The following is an 18,671-nucleotide window of genomic DNA, read 5'->3' as shown; positions in this document are numbered from 1 at the left end:
TGAGTTATTGAGATACATAGTCCCATCTATCATGTCAGCAATACGAGTTTGTCCTGGAATGCGTCAAATTAGACGGAGGCTTTCTCCGCATTTACTATTTTATTCACATTTTCAAGTACTGCGTATAAATCATGAATTCCGATTCTTGCATAGATTGTAATGGATGTGTGTGTAAAATACTTTTTTGAAGGTTGTACTGATTATGATGAGCTAATGCTAAGCTATTTGCCAGCCATGTGTGGTACTGTTAGTTTACATTATACAATGTATTCTGGGTGTCACACAAATCTGTCAGACCAAAGATGTTATAACCGAATGAGGTGAGGGATGACTCACTAATCTTTCAAGTCAACATCCAGAGGTGAAAAGGGAAGTGAATGATGCTAAAGGACACACCTCCAACATTCATACTGGACCAACCAAAGCTGGTCTTGGTTTGGGGACGGAGCTAGAAAAAGTACCGAAATATGCAAAAAGACGATGATACGTTTTGGGGAAATGTAGTGGGAGATTTGACAGTAATTCTATTACCAAAATTTGCATCTGCCCAGTTCAAGGAAATGTGTTTGTGAAATTCTGTGTAAATTGTTCAATGTAGTCATTGTGCATAGAGTATGGTTTGCTATACTTACAAATCAATGTTTTTTTTCCAAGCATAACTCCGTTACCGTGGAGTTACACTACAGCATTTAACAATGTTTCAAAGTCACACCATGGCTTCCGTACAACAGCCAAAATGAAGATTCATAGACCCCAAAAAGCTCTGTGGTGTCATGAATCCGACACTTTTTAAAAACAGATCAAATTAAAAAGTTCCCCCTGAGTGAATAAAGTGCAGACACATGCCCTCCAGACCAGCATGTACCTGCCACTCGTTTTACAGAGAATGCTGCCCCCTCCCCCCCATGATGCCGGCGTTCCCAACCAGGTGGAATTCCAACTATTCCCGGACACAGCAGTCTTCCTACTTTTGAGGGTAGGGATGTGAGCAATCCCCATGGCAACCTCGAAATTCAACGTCCTGGATTTGGTTCCAAATATTATAATAATAATAATAATAATATAATATTATGGAGAAGCTTCTGTTCATTCGTACTTCTTTTACCATTGTCCTCACTAATAGGCCAGGAATGGACGTACAGCAGGAAGCATAACAGTTGACAAGGTAGAATGTGGATGTAGGTAGAAGTTGCTTCTAACCACTGATACAGGGTCAGATTTTTTTCATCACTAATTACGCGTTACAATTAGGGAAAGGGTCAACTGATCCTAGATCTAATCTGTGTATTACAGCAAACGTACCTCAGCCTTGCACACCCCCCACTTGAGAAGCCACAAACATAACCAGTCCGTCGCATACATTCACCCCTCTCCTAAACCCTTACATCAGGGGCATTCCAACAGTCAGCCATACAGCACCAAAAGATTGTTTTCGTCTTTGTCTTGCTTCTTCTCTCCCCTCTATATATAGCCATATCACCAAGGGCTTTACACAAGAGCCATGCAAGAGCACCGGCAGAGCACCGCCTTTTCATGACACCCGGCTGTGCATTCAGCCTGACACGAGCGGTGTTGGGAGAGCGAGTCAGAGCACTCCTGGGCTCGGCTACGTTCGAAGGAGGCTGCCGTGGCTTATTGGCAACTCAACAGAAGGTCTCCTTTTCCCTCTCTCCCTCCATCTCCTTACCTCTCTGCTCTCCCTACTCTCAATTTCCCTCTCCATCCTCTTCCCCTCCCTCCTATCCTGCCGCAGTCAAGAAATTAGGGCGCCATGACTTATGCAAGAACTGCGCTAAAGATGACGAGATGCCATGTTTACAACAGCATTACAAGGAAAAATTGCTGCAAAACATTCTTTTGACTCACAGTACCAAAAGACATAGCCGAGGCTCACAGAAGGACCGTGAAGGCCATCCTTGCACTGAGTGACATCTTAAGAGGGCTGACCTTTTTTCCTAAGCGTAACGTGACACGCGTCAGAGATGGAACCAAGATGGACTTGAGTGGATAGACATTGGGAGGATTTTGTAGGGAGTGAGAGAGGCATATATTATACACCATGTGTATAATAAAGACATATGCGTGTACAGGATGAGTCAACAACATTATTTGGGTATGGGTAACAGAATCTGAGCTTCTTTTATATAAAAAAAGGGGGAGATTTTCACTGGATAGTTGCTTTAACAGTAAAATAGTGCACTGTTTAGAGTGGACAGAAGCCGACTTGAGAATTGACCAGCAGGCTGTGTGATTGTGGCTTGGCCTGTTTGTGTACAGATTGAGATAATAACTCAATTACATACCGAGTCCCAGACCGGCGGCAGATTACTGGCCAGAGATGACTGCTCTGTGGTGGTTATGTTGGGGAGATGAGATTGATCGATTTGAACTGTATTACACACCGAGTAGAGTTGTGACTGTCTTGGAATTTAAGGTTAAGGTAATTGGCCAGGCCAATGTACAAGGGGTGGGGGGGGGTCCAAAAAGGGGAGATCACAATTCTGTTTGTACACTTGTTTACGTGGATATGTTTCTTGGTAAAAAAAAAAAAATCTTTGAAACAAGCCATTACACTTCGTTATTATCATGGCATTCCATTGTTATTCAGGTTATTACTTATAATTATGTACCAACAAATGTAGAAAATGCCAGGTTGGAAAGGATCTGTTGCATTTTTCATATTGACAACATTAACAGAGTCAAAATAAAGATATGCCTACCTTTTCCTTGCCCGTTGGCTTTTCTACATATAAAAACATTAAAACAAAAAGAGGGGATTTTTTTAAGACTAAAAAAAAATGTAACCTAAGCACTTGACAGTAGGCCTTCTACAAGATTAAATCATGACAGGAGCGTTTGATTCTTAAAGAGATGGAGTCCAGACAGGCTACTTTAGGAAACGTTCTAAATGAACATAAGCCTTTTGAGAGAATCAGGAAACTCACACACGCTTATCCCCGTAAAAGCACCAGTCAAGCAAAGCCACCAGTGTATGTCAGACACAAGAAAATGTGTCTCCTTTCCTTAATTAACCTTGTTGAAACATTTTTAAAAATGTTTCCGAAGGTAGGCTATAAAGATGACTTGACAAGGAAAGTATGAAGGGGACAGCTATGCTATAGTATGAATATGAGATGCACAAATCTATATCTAATTTAACAGTGATGCTGATTATCGAGGGGGAGAGTTTTGGAAAGATTTTTCAAACACTGAGGAACTATTATAATATTAAATGAATGTATTTAAAAAATAAAACATCTTTTAAAAAAGGACTTTGTTAGCTTACATTGAGGTGAAGGGGGGGGGGATGCCAGAAGCACAACTGCGCACTTTCCTACATTTGACATTTGCAAGAAGGCTGGGTACTTGCTCAGGCGTGTGCGCGCACACTCAGTCAACTTAAGCAGAAAAGGCAAATATGCTCATTGCTCACATGACCGCGTAAATGGTATATTAGAAACCAGAACTTGCTTTTCATAAGTGTAGCATTTTGTGAACTCCACAAACAAATGTGTCCAGTCCTAGAATGAGAAGGTAAATTGTTCTAATTAAAGCTGCAATATGTAACTTCTGGGGCCAAATTGACATAGATCTGTAACACATTTCCGTCATTGAAAGCAGGTCTAAGAAGCGGTAGGTATGTTCTACAGTCCTGTGTGGCTCAGTCGGTAGAGCATGGCGCTTGCAACGCCAAGCGTCGTGGGTTCGATTCCCCGCTGGGGCCACCCATATGTAAAAGTAGTGGCCCCAGCCGACTTGTAAGTCGCTTTGGACAAAAGCGTCTGCTAAATGGGATATATTATTATATTATTATATATTCTATGTGCACTATATCTATGCTTAAGATGCATTTTTGCGTATTTTACTTTCAGTTTGGTACACCAGCTTCAAATCATCTGAAAATACAATAGTCTCCTCTCGTGGATTGCAATGTAATCGGCCATAATTGGCATCCAAAAAGGCCAATTATCAATTGAAAATTGGCCCCAATTAAAATCGGTCAAGCTCTAAATTGAACCGAATATCGGTCAATTAGTGGCTGACATATTGTATAATTGCTTCGCACTACCAGTCTCAAGAGTGGAGGAAATGGCCAGATGCTTAGTAGAGCCTGCAGTGTGGCCAGCAAAGCCCGGCGCGGGACGGTGAGAAAAGCAGACTCCGTAGAAGCATGTTGGTATGAAGGAGAGAGGAAGAATAAGCACAAGTCTCAGATAACTTGGAGGAGCACTGTGTGTGGGCAGGCAGGGATCCTTTAAAACCGAATGCCCAGACATGACATGAACAGCATGTTTTCACAGCTTGAATTCTATGAATCCTGCATAATCCTGCTCCTCATCCGTCGAGCATACATGTACCGCCACATCACGACAGGAGCTCTGTTAGCAGGGTGACATGCACACACACGATGGTGACAAGGTGTGTGTGGTTATTTCAGTCTGCTCAGAACTGCCCGTGAAGCGGCGCAGAAGCTGTGCCGACAGAAATGTCGGCAGAACTAGTCTTAACCTGGGGTGATGTAGCTTTCCACACAGCCTGCCTGAAATCCACTGAGAGTGCTGTACAGGGTATGACAGGTAGTCATATCGAGAGAGGGGAGTATATGCTTTGCTCTCCATGTATACAATAAGTTCGTATTTGAGGACTGTACTGTAATGTACAAAATAAACGCCTGGCTCAAATAGAAGCCTCTAAGAGCGTGTTGTGTTCAGTGATATCAAATAAATGCCTGGGCGTTTAATTGAAGTTTTACGGTATATATATATATATATATATCATTATGATTGTTGTTTTTTAAGAGGGACCAGAGGGGTGGGGGAGAGAGAAAGGTTGAGGACTTGCCTACCATACCCTCAGATGTTTCCCTATGGCGGTTGGTATTGATCGCCTAACCACCTGGCTCCGAGTTGTTGGTGACCTGGGTGTCACAGCCATTAACTGCTGACCACCAAGCCTGCGTCATTTGGCAGTGACGATGGACGTTGCCGGGTTGAGCCAACAATCTTATGCAAAGCATATTAGCTCTGCGTGTGCGTGTTAGGGGGCTCGTTCATGTGGAAGGAGTGGTGAACAGCAAAGGCGCGGACCAATCAAATCTTATTGGTCACATATACATATTTAGCAGATGTTATTGCGGGTGTAGCAAAATGCAAGGCAAGCCAGGAGAGTCGAAGTTACATTTACATTTAAGTCATTTAGCAGACGCTCTTATCCAGAGCGACTTACAAATTGGTGAATTCACCTTCTGACATCCAGTGGAACAGCCACTTTACAATAGTGCATCTAAGTCATTAAGGGGGGGGGGGTGAGAAGGATTACTTATCCTATCCTAGGTATTCCTTGAAGAGGTGGGGTTTCAGGTGTCTCCGGAAGGTGGTGATTGACTCCGCTGTCCTGGCGTCGTGAGGGAGTTTGTTCCACCATTGGGGGGCCAGAGCAGCGAACAGTTTTGACTGGGCTGAGCGGGAACTGTACTTCCTCAATGGTAGGGAGGCGAGCAGGCCAGAGGTGGATGAACGCAGTGCCCTTGCTTGGGTGTAGGGCCTGATCAGAGCCTGGAGGTACTGCGGTGCCGTTCCCCTCACAGCTCCGTAGGCAAGCACCATGGTCTTGTAGCGGATGCGAGCTTCAACTGGAAGCCAGTGGAGAGAGCGGAGGAGCGGGGTGACGTGAGAGAACTTGGGAAGGTTGAACACCAGACGGGCTGCGGCGTTCTGGATGAGTTGTAGGGGTTTAATGGCACAGGCAGGGAGCCCAGCCAACAGCGAGTTGCAGTAATCCAGACGGGAGATGACAAGTGCCTGGATTAGGACCTGCGCCGCTTCCTGTGTGAGGCAGGGTCGTACTCTGCGGATGTTGTAGAGCATGAACCTACAGGAACGGGCCACCGCCATGATGTTGGTTGAGAACGACAGGGTGTTGTCCAGGATCACGCCAAGGTTCTTAGCGCTCTGGGAGGAGGACACAATGGAGTTGTCAACCGTGATGGCGAGGTCATGGAACGGGCAGTCCTTCCCCGGGAGGAAGAGCAGCTCCGTCTTGCCGAGGTTCAGCTTGAGGTGGTGATCCGTCATCCACACTGATATGTCTGCCAGACATGCAGAGATGCGATTCGCCACCTGGTCATCAGAAGGGGGAAAGGAGAAGATTAATTGTGTGTCGTCTGCATAGCAATGATAGGAGAGACCATGTGAGGTTATGACAGAGCCAAGTGACTTGGTGTATAGCGAGAATAGGAGAGGGCCTAGAACAGAGCCCTGGGGGACACCAGTGGTGAGAGCGCGTGGCGAGGAGACAGATTCTCGCCACGCCACCTGGTAGGAGCGACCTGTCAGGTAGGACGCAATCCAAGCGTGGGCCGCGCCGGAGATGCCCAACTCGGAGAGGGTGGAGAGGAGGATCTGATGGTTCACAGTATCGAAGGCAGCCGATAGGTCTAGAAGGATGAGAGCAGAGGAGAGAGAGTTAGCTTTAGCAGTGCGGAGCGCCTCCGTGATGCAGAGAAGAGCAGTCTCAGTTGAATGACTAGTCTTGAAACCTGACTGATTTGGATCAAGAAGGTCATTCTGAGAGAGATAGAGGGAGAGCTGGCCAAGGACGGCACGTTCAAGAGTTTTGGAGAGAAAAGAAAGAAGGGATACTGGTCTGTAGTTGTTGACATCGGAGGGATCGAGTGTAGGTTTCTTCAGAAGGGGTGCAACTCTCGCTCTCTTGAAGACGGAAGGGACGTAGCCAGCGGTCAGGGATGAGTTGATGAGCGAGGTGAGGTAAGGGAGAAGGTCCCCGGAAATGGTCTGGAGGAGAGAGGAGGGGATAGGGTCGAGCGGGCAGGTTGTTGGGCGGCCGGCCGTCACAAGAAGCGAGATTTCATCTGGAGAGAGAGGGGAGAAAGAGGTCAGAGCACAGGGTAGGGCAGTGTGAGCAGAACCAGCGGTGTCGTTTGACTTAGCAAACGAGGATCGGATGTCGTCGACCTTCTTTTCAAAATGGTTGACGAAGTCATCTGCAGAGAGGGAGGAGGGGGAGGGGGAGGAGGATTCAGAAGGGAGGAGAAGGTGGCAAAGAGCTTCCTAGGGTTAGAGGCAGATGCTTGGAATTTAGAGTGGTAGAAAGTGGCTTTAGCAGCAGAGACAGAGGAGGAAAATGTAGAGAGGAGGGAGTGAAAGGATGCCAGGTCCGCAGGGAGGCGAGTTTTCCTCCATTTCCGCTCGGCTGCCCGGAGCTCTGTTCTGTGAGCTCGCAATGAGTCATCGAGCCACGGAGCGGGAGGGGAGGACCGAGCCGGCCTGGAGGATAGGGGACATAGAGAGTCAAAGGATGCAGAAAGGGAAGAGAGGAGGGTTGAGGAGGCAGAGTCAGGAGAAAGGTTGGAGAAGGTATGAGCAGAGGGAAGAGATGAAAGGATGGAAGAGGAAAGAGTAGCGGGGGAGAGAGAGCGAAGGTTGGGACGGCGCGATACCATCCGAGTAGGGGCAGTGTGGGAAGTGTTGGATGAGAGCGAGAGGGAAAAGGATACAAGGTAGTGGTCGGAGACTTGGAGGGGAGTTGCAGTGAGGTTAGTGGAAGAACAGCATCTAGTAAAGATGAGGTCGAGCGTATTGCCTGCCTTGTGAGTAGGGGGGAAGGTGAGAGGGTGAGGTCAAAAGAGGAGAGGAGTGGAAAGAAGGAGGCAGAGAGGAATGAGTCAAAGGTAGACGTGGGGAGGTTAAAGTCGCCCAGGACTGTGAGAGGTGAGCCGTCCTCAGGAAAGGAGCTTATCAAGGCATCAAGCTCATTGATGAACTCTCCGAGGGAACCTGGAGGGCGATAAATGATAAGAATGTTAAGCTTGAAAGGGCTGGTAACTGTGACAGCATGGAATTCAAAGGAGGCGATAGATAGATGGGTAAGGGGAGAGAGAGAGAATGACCACTTGGGAGAGATGAGGATCCCGGTGCCACCACCCCGCTGACCAGAAGCTCTCGGGGTGTGCGAGAACACGTGGGCGGACGAAGAGAGAGCAGTAGGAGTAGCAGTGTTATCTGTGGTGATCCATGTTTCCGTCAGTGCCAGGAAGTCGAGGGACTGGAGGGAGGCATAGGCTGAGATGAACTCTGCCTTGTTGGCCGCAGATCGGCAGTTCCAGAGGCTACCGGAGACCAGGAACTCCACGTGGGTCGTGCGCGCTGGGACCACCAGATTAGGGTGGCCGCGGCCACGCGGTGTGGAGCGTTTGTATGGTCTGTGCAGAGAGGAGAGAACAGGGATAGATAGACACATAGTTAACAGGGTACAGAAGAGGCTACGCTAATGCAAAGGAGATTGGAATGACAAGTGGACTACACGTCTCGAATGTTCAGAAAGTTAAGCTTACGTAGCAAGAATCTTATTGACTAAAATGATTGAAATGAAACAGTACTGCTGGAGTAGGCTAGCTGGTAGTGGCTGCGATGTTGACACTACACTAATCAAGTCGTTCCGTCGAGTGTAATAGTTTCTACAGTGCTGCTATTCGGGGGCTAGCTGGCTAGCTAGCAAGGTTGATTGCGTTCCGTTACTTAAAAGAACGACAATAGCTGGCTGGCTAAAGTTAAAAGGCAACCATGAAGCCCCGGTTCAGTCCAACTAAAAATGGACCATCTAGCAACAAAAAACACATCCTTCTGTGAAATTCCATCAGGGAGACAACAGGTTGATTTACATGACATAAAGAGCACCTTTTTTGTGTGTGTGGTGGTAGATCAGCTTTAATATTGCAGATAGATTGTGGCCTCTGTCAATGTAATTGTCTGCATAACTTCCAATCACACATATGTTTATTTTTGTTTTGTTGGGGGGGGTGAAATATATTACTTGAAATATATATGTTTACTGGTTGCTCAGGAGGGAAAAGAGAAGTCAGATCAATTGAAGACATTTGACTCTGTGGAAACTGCTGGAGATCCAGTGTTGCCTGAGGATTGTGTGCCAAACAGTTGCTGCTAGACTACAATTTATTTTCTGGTCATTTGGAACAATGTAAACACTAAATACGTGTACCAGAGAGTCTGTTCTAATGGAAGAAAAAAAATATATATATATATATATATATATCTATCTATCTATATATTAGAGGTCGACCAATTAATCGGAATGGCCGATTTGAAGTTTTCATAACAATCGGAAATCTCTCTCGTTGCACTCCACAAGGAGACAAGGAGGCCTGTTACGCAAATGCAGTAAGCCAAGTTAAGTTGCTAGCTAGCATTAAACTTATCTTATAAAAAACAATCATAATCACTAATTAAGTAAACATGGTTGATGATATTACTAGATATTATCTAGCCTGTTCTGCGTTGCATATAATCTGACTTAGCATACAAGCATCTAAGTATCTGACTGAGTGGTGGTAGGCAGAAGCAGGCGTGTAAACATTCATTCAAACAGCACTTTCGTGCGTTTTGCCAGCAGCTCTTCGTTGTGCGTCAAGCATTGCGCTGTTTATGACTTCACGCCTGTCAACTTCCAAGATGAGGCTGGTGTAACCAAAGTGAAATGGCTAGCTAGTTAGCACGTGCTAATAGCGTTTCAAACGTCACTCGCTCTGAGCCTTCTAGTAGTTGTTCCCCTTGCTCTGCATGGGTAACGCTGCTTCAAAGGTGGCTGCTGTCGTGGTGTTGCTGGTTTGAGCCCAGGGAGGAGCCAGGAGAGGGACGGAAGATATACTGTTACACTGGCAATACTAAAGTGCCTATAAGAACATCCAATAGTCAAAGGTTCATGAAATACAAATGGTATAGAGGGAAATAGTCCTATAATAACTACAACCTAAAACTTCTTACCTGGGAATATTGAAGACTCACGTTAAAAGGAACCACCAGCTTTCATATGTTCTCATGTTCTGAGCAAGGAACTGAAACGTTAGCTTTCTTACATAGCACATATTGCACTTTTACTTTCTTCTCCAACACTTTGTTTTTGCATTATTTAAACCAAATTGAACACGTTTCATTATTTAATTGAGGCTAAATTGATTTTATTGATGTATTATATTAAGTTAAAATAAGTGTTCATTCAGTATTGTTGTAATTATATTATTAGAAATATATATATATTTTTAGTTATTATTATTAATTATTTTGGTCCTCCAATAATCGGTATCTGTGTTGAAAAATCATAATCGGTCGACCTATAATATATATTTATAATCCGTTTATTACAGCAGACTAGAAACAGTTGCATGCATTCCTGAATTGCAATTGATTCATTGTTTAGGCTAATTATTCAAAGCTCCCTTTGTTACTTAATTTAAAAAAAAAATCCTTTATTGCATTTCAAAAGCATGAATGTCTCGTATGCTGTGCGATGGCATGGACGAATTAACAATTGATTGATTGATACAGTAGCCTATATATTGAAATATAGGGCTAGCTAAGTTACGCTATTAAGATGAAACAGGAAGCGCTCTTAAGCCTACAGCTCAATGGTGGTTATACTAGGCTACTAATGTTGACATTACTTATTATTATAATGATCATAATAACTGTAATAATGAGATCAAGAAAAAGGAGGGTATAGGAGCAAGCGCTGTGCATATTGTGTGTGACAGACAGGTGCTGTTAGATTACTATATCATTTGTACTGCCTGTTCAGAACAGTGTAAACACTAAATAAAATTAAAGTATTAAGTCGGTTCTAACGAGAAGAAAAATAACAGTAACACCTTTATTACAGCATGTGAAATTAATGTATACGACATTTTGCCGTTGCATGAGGCTCGGTGCTCACAGAATCAGTAGGCTATTGAGTGTTTGTTTAAAACAGGCAACAGAAGCAAGACTTTTCTTAATTCTGTAAATATAAATGGATGATTTATAAAGCCAGGCACATTTAACAGTTAGGCTATTGATTATAGACCTAATTAAAGTTGGTTTCCACTCTCCTAAAATTTCTTAGACAATTAGGCAAAGGCAGGCAAAGGCATGGGCTGTTCCCTTGTCTCTGCTGCCTGACGCCACGTTGTTCTCAATATGCTGTTTAACTTTGCTGTTATGCACATTGCAACATGGGGGAAAAAGCGCTAATTCTATGGCGCACTGAAGATTATGTTTCAGAACCACGGACAGCAACCGTATCCAACACAGGATAAATCACATTTGTTTGAAAATATTAGATTACATAGTGTTGCACCATTATTTTTGCATAATACAACCATATAAAATGTCCGTATCAAATGTCTTAAGAGTGATAAGGCCTCCGCAATGTCCACTGAGAAAGGCGCATCAGACTGGTGCCTTGAGCACCATGACTCCTCGCTGCCACATACAATTTTCTATTGTGCCATTTCACAAAAGCTCCGAACCCATCTATTCTCATAGTTTCTACAGATTGTAAAATAAAGATAAACACTGTCGCAATTATTCTACTATTAATCAATTGACTACAACTTTTCAGAATCACCCAGAAGTGCCAGCTGCATAGTTAGCTACAGGTAAATGTTGCAATTATTCAGCCATTCCTGAACCTGCGACCAAAGACGAGCCACATATGGACAGTACCAACAAACAAAAAAAGTGATCTATTGATTTTGTCTCTTCACAGCAAAAATCTGCAGAGTTGGGATGGTTGTATCCCCCACACATACATACGACATTCTATTGATTGCAAGAATGTTGAATAATAATCTACATTGAAAAACACTACGTTTTGAATCCGCCGTCGTTTTGTGTATCAGTTCATAAAACATGTGCCATGGAATCGGTACATCGAAAATTTCCTCCCAACTATTTTGCAATCTGTATGAAAACCTTATTTGTCAGTAAATTTAACAAACAAAATTAATGTTTGGCAATACCAAACTGTTATTTTTTTTTTTTTTTAATATGGGTAACTTGGGTGAAAAACTAGGTCTATTAAACTGAAAGCCATCCCACGCCATTTTAGCCCCTAACTTTTGGTGGTGATTGTGTATGGGTAAAAGGCTGATATTAGCCAGCCCCAACTGGCCTGGCTGTGGACTGGAAGGGTCTGGGTGGCAGTGGAACAGAGGGCTCTCGATGGCGGTGGAGCGACCCTGTGTGCGTGTGCCCATGCACTTTGATGTTGCAGCGAGTAGCTGACGCTAACCACGTCTGTCGTGTGCGTTAGCCCTTTCCCCCCCTTGTCCTCTGAACGTCCATCTTCAGTGGATGTTAGAGGTTACGAAACCGCTTGCACAAGAAAGGACATGTCAAGAAGGGCCCTCGCTATACCACAGGGACCCAACACACACACACAGTTATTTGTTCTAATCTCTGCAGGGCTTTCTCTTGTCTCTTGCTTAAAAATAATGACTAAGTCTCAACATCCAAATGTATTCAGCATGAATGGCTACAACCTGCAGCTTCCTGCCCTGCAAAATTTGGCGACCGGGGAGATGGGACGGCACTAATGCGCCCTCCGGGGAGCGCAGGATGGGGTCCCGTCGAGCCCAGCCTAACCCCGACTGCAACTACCCCCTCCGCACTGACAATGGGCCTTTAAAACATGTTCCTCTCTCCCCGGGACACACACTGCAGAGCAATTAGACTACCTCTACACACACACAAATGCCCCCAGACCCACCGAAAATCCAATACTTCCAGCCCAGTAAATTCTCTTCAAACCAAACCACTGCATTTAATTTCCGTTTGAGTCACCCCTTTACCCAAACAAAACACACCACCAATGAGCAATCCAAGAGTCAATGGCTTCAGCTTAGATGACATGTGAGGCAACTGTAGCTGTACACAAACGGTGACTTGTATGTGTGGTCTGCTTAAAGTTGGATGGTTCTGGTTGTCGGATACATGGTAATGTTAACCAGCAACGAGATTAATTGAACTGTTCAGATCCTGTGCCATATTTTAGCATACACACTCACTTTACCTATAAACCAGCTTTTTCCCAGAAGGGCAGATTTTCTTTTAGGGCCACTTACCGCCCTGTGACCCAATTAGGTTTCAGTCATATGAGAGGTTATTGCTCCGTTATGAATTCCCCTCAGTCACCCCTGTAGGAGATGAAAAAACAGCAACACCGGCAGCATTCAGATCCAGCTAAAACCAGCCCCTGAGAGAATGAAACTGATCCCCTCGATCACGTGAAGAGATTTCATTAGGCCTCAATGCTTATTTTCCTCATTAGAAACTCAAAGGAAACATTTATCTTGTTATTTGTCGAGACCGAGAGATCTATATTTGTTTTATTTTTATTTTTTTACACTCGGTGGAATGAAGAGTGTAAATTCAATCCTGAAGTGCAGTGGGGATGAGTGCTTTTATCAATGTTTTCCCAGAACCTTAAAAAAAAAAAAAAAAATACACAAAAAGGCATAATACGTCATCTGAGATTTCTTACGACTGAAGCAAGGCGATTCATTTTGGCTCCTTCTTCCCCGCTCCAGAGGAATTTCCTTCGAGATGTCCTTTTTCCAAACCCAGTTCACTTCAATCGACTTGGAATAGTACGGGGTTTCTTCTAACAAATGGATATGCCACACGAGAACTGATAAACCCATACCAGAGCAGAGGCTTGCAGATATAAAGAAAACCACAGCCTTGCATGTGTGACAATGAGGCCCTGCCTTACTTCATTCCAAGGCTCATTATTTCTGTGCTTCATACCATTAAATCAAATTATTTTGTTGGGCAGGGCCTCTTAATAAGGGTGCATTGCCCCACGCACATTTTATGTCATTCAAATTAGTGCTGGTAGCTTTCACTACACCAAAAAGTAAACTGCCAGGTGAGAGTGCCTCTTGCCTTGCTCATTTGAGGTCTCTGCAGGCCCATTTGACTCGAGGCCATCGCTGTGTCCCTGCACTGGCTCTCCTGGTGTACCAAATAAAGCATATGCTAGTCATAGATATCCCGAACACTGAATTGACGTTATGTTAAGCCGAAGGCCTAAGTCATGTTATGAAAACGGATCTTCAGAAGCATTTCTGTGTCGTGAAAGTGTTCCAATATTTGTCTTATTCGCATAGAACGGTTACATGGAAATGGTCTCGCCGTATAGCCAGGGTGAAAGAATAATAAAAAGATACCCGCACCAAAAGGGGGGAGTATTTTTTGGACACTGGCGGACACATGCGAGACAGGAAGGTCATCCATACCCTAAACACCAGATCGATTGACAGGCCCCCTGTCATTATGGTTACGGAAACATAGGCCAACCTAATGAACAAAAACAAACTAATCAAAAGCACTGCTTGTTATGGGTTCAAAACAAACGACACCTTCAAAATGAGAAAATAGCAGAACTTTAGACTAAATGAAACACCTGATACTAGATGCTGGGGTTCCCTGCCCTTGTGCGAAACGCCACTACATCTGCCTCATAATAATTACTATGTCTAACAATGAGCATGAAGCAGGTCTAATGCGATTATCAGCCAGCTCTGCAGTGATATGCCAGTCAAGGATTGGAGTGTGTGTGTGTGTGTGTGTGGTGTGTGGTGTGTGGTGTGTGTGTGTGTGAGAGAGGGGGGGGTCAAAGGCAAACCGTTCCACCAATCGCTGAAATTCTATGGCAGAACAAATTTTCCAGGATGTTTGTCGAAAGTCATCTTTGACCGGACGTTCATGTATGAACGTTCTGCCTTTTTGCGGCTGAACCATGTGGCTGCAGCATCAGTAACTTTGTGCTTGCCATGAACTTCTCACTTCTGGTGTTGTAGATGAACAATGAGCCATGTCATGCCTTCAACAGATCTCAAAAGAAAACAGTGTGGCTTTCCGAGGTCATGTGGTGATTAACTTCAACTCTAAATGACTACCAATAAGAGAAAAACCAGCCACATTCCAGTAGAGGAATGATATTCATCCACAGTTTGGATGAAAGATCACTGGTGGAAGTGTAAAGGGTTATTGGAAAGAACGTGAAAAGGTTTGTCAACAGTCAGCAAGAAATCAGGGTTCTCGTCTCTGGCTTTCTTGAAAGTACAGCCTGACTGTAACCCGAAAATAACAAGGACAAGGCCAGTGTCCTTTTATGGTTGAAATGAGCGTAGCCAGGCCACCATAATGCCCCGTTTACATCGTGATGCATTTCATTAGTCTGCACGTCATCTTCGCGGAATATTGTTCCGCTACTGGACGGAGAGCCTTAGGGTTTCACACTGCAAGACAAGATGGAGGAGAGGCTAATCACTCGTCAGCGATAGCATTCATGACCTTTTCATTAAATAATATGAACTTTGCATTCAAGAAGGAGAAACATTGTTTCAGGTGACAAAACATGTTTTGTTTAGTTACTTTTTTCAACAGAGCTAGGTGCTTATTATCTAATGTATTAGGTAACGAAATCCGACTTTTTGGATATAATGTATAAAAATGGTGTTTGTCTTGGTAAAATGTATTTTATAACACAAGGAAGAGAAATTTAATCACCAAAGTGCGTTTTCACCCACTCTGGGCCATGGGTGGACACCCTATACACAGTGTACAAAACATGAACACCTGACCAGTTGAATCCAGGCAAATATCTATGATCCCTTATTGATGTCACTTGTTAAATCCATTTCAATCAGCACAGATGAAGGGGAGGAGACAGGTTAAATAAGGATTTTAAAGCCGTGAGACAATTGAGACGGATTGTGTGTGTGCCATTTAGAGGGTGAATGGGCAGGACAAAAGATTTAACTGCCTTTGAAAGGGGTAGGTGCCGGGCACACCGGTTTGTGTCAAGAACTGCAACGCTGCTGGGTTATTCCACACTCAACAGTTTCCTGTATGTATCAAGAATGGTCCATCACCCAAAGACCATCCATGCAACCTGATACAACTGTGGGAAGCATTGGAGTCAACATGGGTCAGCATTCCTGTGGAACGCTTGACACCTTGTAGAGTCCATGCCCAGACGAATTCAGGCTGTTCTGAGGATAATAGGGGGGGTGCAACTCAAAATTAGGAAGGTGTTCTTAATGTTTTGTACACACAGTCTAATATAAATCTAATATAAATTGACTTAACTGCCAATGTGTATTATTTAACATTACTATTGAAAATAGGACTCACTTGTAGGAATGGGTAATTGTTTACAAGTTGCTAGCTATCCCATAAAGCCTTTGCCAAAAACATGATATGTTAATCTTGCTCTGTGGTAGGGTAACTTCCTGTTCTATTGGCTGACTCTGGCTACACTAAAGATGACGCAAAGTATGAAAAGATTCAAAGTATGCGGCATCCGTTTGGGGGGGGGGTACGTCCACCACACCGTTGTGGACGTACCCATTGAAACGAATGGCATCTGGCACAGACGGACTGCTCAGATGTAATGTGAATAGGGCATAAGGCTACTAATGTAGCAATCATTTAATGCATCTGAAATTACATCATAGTCCTCTGGAGTACGGAGTGCTGACTGAAAGCGCCAGGGTCCGGAGCGGGCGAGTGAATGAGTGGCAGCTGATGTAATGCGCTTGAGCAGCGGAGGCGGCTGCTGCCTGCTTCCTATCAGCCACTACGGGGTTAACGGAGGCCCTCGCTCTTTGTGGTGACGCTGAGCAGCCATTTGTTTGCCTCTGGGAGCTCCCCCTTCGCTGCAACACGCCAATAAAAGAGGTAGAGCGGAAGCTAAATGAAATGGTCCAGCAAAAGTGTCCTGGGCACCGGTTTGGCAAGGTATCCATGGCTCAGAGCCTATGCACGCTCTAAGCATGGAAAACTGTCACAACAGCAATTAGTACCTGGCTACAGCAAATGGAATGAGATGAAGTGTAGGTCGATGAGGACAAGCCCACCTAAGATTGTTTAGTAGAACAACACTGTTTGCGCATGATGATTGACACTTGTGCTGAATATGGCATCAGTGGTGTGTTTGCTGACACCCTATCAACTGATATTGATAGTGTTTGTGATTGCAGTAGGCAGCCCTCATGGATTACTTACAGCATCATCTTTCCAACTTCAATTTGGCAGACTACTCAATTTGTGGGATTAGGGGTTGCCTACATCTACTTTTCCCCCCATTGCCCTAATAAATTGGTTAACTATTCAATGTCTACTTCAAGCACCCGTTTGTCACAAACAGTCAACAAGCCTATTGAATTCAAAAAGAAAACCTAACATTTATTGAACCAACACAGTAGCAGAAATCGTAGGCTATACATGATTCAGTTACATCACATTAAGCACAACGATCGATGCACAACTATGATTTGTAATGCAATGTAACCAACCACATTTCAATTTGGTGCTTTCGTTTTATTCATAGATTAGACATTTCAAAATGTAACCAATTTTGTTCAAAGGCCATGACTGTGGCTTTTGAAAAGCTATATTTTACAGGTCATATTCTGATGGCTTGGTACTTTACTTCTTAGACGAAATCTAGAGACAATCAACATTTTTCATAAATTCTCACCAAGCAAACTGTCCAAATGACTAACATAACGCTGAACTGAACAATCGTGCATTCTGTCAACTAATCGTGCCCCCTCCTCCCAAAACGTTACAATGCATCCCTTTCATCAAACTCCGGCTCGCACATGCGGTCTGCCCACTATATTCGCAACTGGCTTGCAGGCAGTCGAAAATGACACTGCCGTTGACTCGGGAAAGATAACTCAAGAGCCATGTTTGCACGCGATCTAGAAGAAAATATTACATAAACACACCCGGAACCCAAGCAAAATAGCCTGTGTTTTCATCCATACCATTCGTCAAAACTGAGACGCCGTCAATACTCACAGTATGTGTCGCAATTTAAAAGGGAAGCTTGCAGAGCCGTAAGAAAGAGGTGGTCGTCCTCCGTTCAATGTAAAAGCGCAGACCGCCTCCTGTCCTCTGTTTTTTGGGTTGCTGGAATTGAATGAATTGGCGAGAAGGCGCCGCTCGTACAGTTGCATTCACCGCAATACAGACGAACTGCGGCCGAGCATACTCTCGCGGTATCCGTCCGGGGAAGCAAGCAACGTGGAGGATATTGGATTTTCATTGGATGCCCAGGCTACCGAGACTGGATACTAAATTTGACAGGTCTGATTGGACAAACTCTTGAAGGAGGCTGAAAATATATGAGCACCGATTGGGTGATACGCTTCATTGAGGGAGTTCGATTAAACTGAACCGCGGTGCACCGTGTTGTGGCCCGTAACTGTGAATGTCTAAAAGCGGCGCCCTTTTCAAATCGAACAGTAATCTGCGCCGCTCGTTCATGTCGTCGACAAGGCTGCGTGATTCATCGTTCATAAACATAACATAACATAAACAACATCTCTTTTGCATAATATACAGTATATGTTCGAAAACTAGTTTTCATTGTGAAGGCAGATCCCTTTGTCATGCGAAAACACAGAATCCTACTCATTACTCAACATGCTTAACCGACATTACTTTTGTTTCCAGTCAACTTCGCCATCAGAATTATTATTATTTATTTATTCATTTTTTGGGGGGCGGGGGGATTCCAGGCCACTCATCTATATCAAATCAAAGTTTATTGGTCTTGTACACAGATTGGCAGATGTTATCGCAGGTGCAGCAAAAAGTTTGTGTTTTTACCTCCAACAGTGCAGTAATAATAACTAGCAATACAAAACAACATGCACACATTCCACCAAGTATAAAGTCAGAAATTCAAAAATATATCAGAGCTCTGGGGGCCCATGCCCAAATTCTTTTAAATTGTATAAATAATTTTGACAGTAACCCTCCATAAGTGATCAATGAACCTTTTTCGTTCCTATATAA

At 44.1% G+C, this 18,671-nt stretch overlaps 1 protein-coding gene across 3 annotated transcripts in view; it reads right to left on the bottom strand.

Annotated features, from left to right (window-relative positions):
- The window catches only part of LOC135519848 (double-stranded RNA-specific editase 1-like), a 185,061-nt gene extending 167,164 nt beyond the window's left edge, over positions 1-17,897 (bottom strand). For all 3 annotated transcript variants that reach the window (XM_064945056.1, XM_064945055.1, XM_064945057.1), the window contains exon 1: positions 17,670-17,897. The gene's annotated coding sequence lies outside the window, so the exon portion shown is untranslated. The remainder of the gene's footprint in view (positions 1-17,669) is intronic.
- Positions 17,898-18,671: the final 774 nt, after the last annotated feature.

The sequence above is a fragment of the Oncorhynchus masou genome, chromosome 29 (assembly GCF_036934945.1).
Source record: "Oncorhynchus masou masou isolate Uvic2021 chromosome 29, UVic_Omas_1.1, whole genome shotgun sequence".
Lineage (NCBI taxonomy): Eukaryota > Metazoa > Chordata > Actinopteri > Salmoniformes > Salmonidae > Oncorhynchus > Oncorhynchus masou.
Note: the sequence above shows the minus strand (reverse complement) of the source record. Positions and strands in the feature narration are given on the sequence as shown.